Source organism: Urocitellus parryii, chromosome 5 (assembly GCF_045843805.1).
Source record: "Urocitellus parryii isolate mUroPar1 chromosome 5, mUroPar1.hap1, whole genome shotgun sequence".
Taxonomy (NCBI): Eukaryota; Metazoa; Chordata; class Mammalia; order Rodentia; family Sciuridae; genus Urocitellus; species Urocitellus parryii.
Genome location: NC_135535.1, coordinates 208,903,188 through 208,907,107, shown reverse-complemented (window position 1 = coordinate 208,907,107; position 3,920 = coordinate 208,903,188).

Sequence of the window (3,920 nt, the reverse complement as noted above, 5' to 3'; positions counted from 1 at the left end):
AGTAGTGTTGAGTACATTCACAATGGTGGGCCACCACACCACCACCCATTTCTAGGACCACTTCTCTCACCAAACTAAAACTCCCTACTAAACGCCTGTCCCCATTCCCCTGGCCATAGCCCTGGTACTCACCCTTCTACTGTTTGCCCACAGTACCCAATGCAGTCGGACTCAAAGATCTTTTTATGGATAGCTTACTTCACTTAGTCGTCAATGTCCGTCCACATGCCAGCATTTCTTTCCTTTTAAACCCATTAAGTCCCAATTTCACAATTCTGCCAATATTTCAGTGAAACAGACATTAAAATAGGTTGGAAATCATAATCTAGAAACTATACACTATTTTTTCCATTTTATTGGTGCATCGTAGCCCATATGTTATTATACACTAACTTGAGCAATATTATGATTATTAGATGATTACATTCGAATCCTATATATTTGAAAGTTTGTATAGGAGTTCCACATCTGGGACGATGTGACAAAAGGGGGAAAGGCAGAATGGCATTACATCACTGCACGTACTGCACCTTGTGCCCTCACTCATCCACCAGTGGAGCTAGGGTTGCTTCCATCTTTTGGATAAGGTGGCAAATTCTGTGATGGACATGGGCGTTCCTGTGCTTTCAGTGATTTCTGTATATACATATGGCTTATATGGTGATTTTATATTTGAGGAAACAATTTCAGTAGCAGCTGTAGTGCCGCAAACTGCCCGGCCCCGGGCCGGCTGAGTCCCGCTCCTGCTGCCGAGCACTGCCTGCGGCACCCCTGCTGAGCGATCCCCTGCTGAGCTGTTAGTGCACACGGGCTTGCAATCTTGCAACCCGGTTGGGCACAAAAACACAAGCCAGTCAAACTGAGACAAAGTTTTATTTAGAGAGAGGCCGTGTGCGTCCCCTAACAGGTGGGTCCGCCACGTGTGTTCTACCTGAGCCGGGGGGGTTTCCCCTTCCCCCGGAACACCCTCCTACCATCCTTTCCCAACTAATGGGAACTCTCCCATTACAAGAGTGACATGAGTAACCTGAGTCTTGAAATGGGCCCAGCTGAACAGCATGAGTCCAATTACCATATGAATGTGAATTGCTGGCTGGCAGTCAATAAAATCCAAAGGTGCCTGTATCAATATTTTTGCTGTGGCTCCTAACATCTGCCCCCTACTGTTTAAATAAACAACAGGCAAATGTGGCTAGGGACCGTGCCTGTTAGGTATGTCCAATTCACATATGGTTCTTACCCGTCATGGGAAAACTGACCTTATTGCGTCAGTCTCCTGGCTTAGGTTGATACCACTGTAACCGAATCATACCCGTCACTGACTACCGGTCCAGTATATAGCCATACCTGTGTAATAGGCCTATGCACCAGTGGGGGGGTGAGGTTCTTGCCTCACCTCTGTTGGCCCCCAAAATCAGACCATCACTAGCAGAAGGGAGAAAGACGCAGAATTGCCACGACACCAAGCCAATTGACGGCTCCTTTGGAAACACTGGTGACACATCGGCTAAGATATTTAGCACTACCAGTTCGCTGTATCAACAAATAGAACACAATGTATACAGGTGATACATAGTCCAGACAAGTTGTGTAAGCAGTTCAAAGTGGAGGAGTCTATCAATATGTCCATTTCCTCCCAAGGTAAATTAAGTCCTTGATTGAGCAGTTCAAATTGGAGGAGTCTATCAATATGTCCATTTCCTCCCAAAGTAAATTAAGTCCTTGATTGAGCAGTCTTATTGAGTTATTTTGATTGATGTATCAATTTATACAGTTTATAGTGATAGCTATCATAAAAGTTGTAGTTTGGTCTTAGTCTTCACCGGCACTGGGATGGAGATGGGAATTATGGCCATGTTGCTAAAGAGACATTATCCTGAACAGAATTATGAAATATAATGAAAAGGAAAGGTGAAAGTAAACAAACATATCTGTTAACCACCTTTAAAAACAAAATTTAATAACAGCTGTTTACCTAAAGTAAATTAAACCATATAAGTCACGTGACTAAATTTTTTTTTTTGAATACTTGTATCTATATATACATGAGCGCTCCTTATAAATGAAATATGGACATACACACATACAGACATACAACACAAAACAGCATACATAACATAGAACATATAAGACAATAGTAAATAAAGGCCTTGTAGCTATAGCTAGGTGAAATCTCCATTGCAATGTTTAAAAACTTTACAGTTAAAAAAAAATAAATAAATAAAACACAGTCAAAAAGTAAAACTGATCAGAAAAACATTAACCTAGGTTTGTATGAGCTTAAAAAATAAGGTAAAATAAAATAAAATAAAATAAAATAAAATAGAACTTTATGATGTGGGAAAAATGCAAATAATAAAATAGATATTGAAAAAGGCACCGTGGTAAATCACTGTCGCAGATGCAAGAATAGCCAGGCTGGAACTCTGGATATCAGCTGTTATGGATTTGAGTCAAATCATCTTCTTTTTCTGTAGAAATTGTTTTAGTTAATCTCTCTGGAATCCAAATTGGTTGCTGTTCCTCCTGTGGAAAAACACAGACGGAGCCCCGACTCCAGACTATTACTGGGTCTGGACCTTTCCATTGTCCTGTTAGAATATCTTTCCAAAGTACCTTAGGCTTATGTACATTTTTCGGATACATATGTCTTTCCGCAGCACTAAGTCCTGATGAATCCAAATTTAGAAAGTTTAGAGTAAAAAGGGTTATTTTAAGTTTATCTTTGGGGGATATATACCCCTTACTAATTCCCTCCCTTTGCTTTAATAAGTACATTTTTATAGTTTGATGAGCTCTTTCAACTATGCCTTGTCCCTGTGGGTTGTATGGGATTCCTGTTATATGAGTAATGCCAAATGATGAGCAAAATTGTTTAAAAGACTTGGAGATGTAACCAGGACCGTTATCGGTTTTTAACTGTTTAGGAACACCCACAGTGGCAAAATTTTGTAAGCAATGAGCTATAACATCTTTAGTTTTTTCTCCGGGATGAAGGGAGCCCATCAAAAATCCAGAAGAAGTATCAACTGTAACATGTAAATATTTTAATTTTCCAAATTCTGGCAAGTGTGTGACGTCCATCTGCCAAATATGGTTAGGTATCAGTCCTCTAGGATTGACTCCAAGATTAACTTGTGGCAAAAATGTCACACAATTTTGACATTGTTTTATTATATGTCTGGCTTGTTCTTTAGTTATTTTAAAATGTTTTTGTAAAGTATTAGCATTGACATGGAACCTTTTATGAAAATTTATAGCTTCTTCTATTGTGGAGAAAATATGTATGTCATGTGTAGATTTATCTGCTAGTTCATTACCCAAACTAAGGGCTCCAGGCAATCCTGTATGTGCTCTGATATGTCCTATAAAGAATGGATCCTTTCTATCCCAGATTAGACTTTGTATAGCAGAGAACAAAGAGAAAACAGTAGAGGAAGGAGAAATCCTACCAGCATCTTCAAGAGATACGATAGCATTAACTACATACTGACTATCAGAAAATAAATGTAGAATCTTTGAACATCATAAAAGCTTGCAATACTGCATTGAGCTCTACCTTTTGAGCTGATTGTTTGGGTACTAAAAATGTAAAAGTTTGATCAGGAGTAACTACTGCTGCTGTACCATTATTTGACCCATCAGTGAATATATTTGGAGCATTTATGATAGGGGTTTTTCTTGTCATTTTTGGAAAAACTACAGGATGCTTAGACCAAAAGGACAACAAAGGATTAGATGGCAAGTGATTATCAAATGCAACACTAGATTTACACATGATTATTGCCCAAGTATTTAACTCATTAGCTAACTCATCAATTTGATCCATAGTATATGGAGTAATAATTTTATTGGGAGAAATCCCAAACACTCCTTTTGCTGCTTTTATTCCTTTGAGTATTAATTGCCCTACAGCCTCA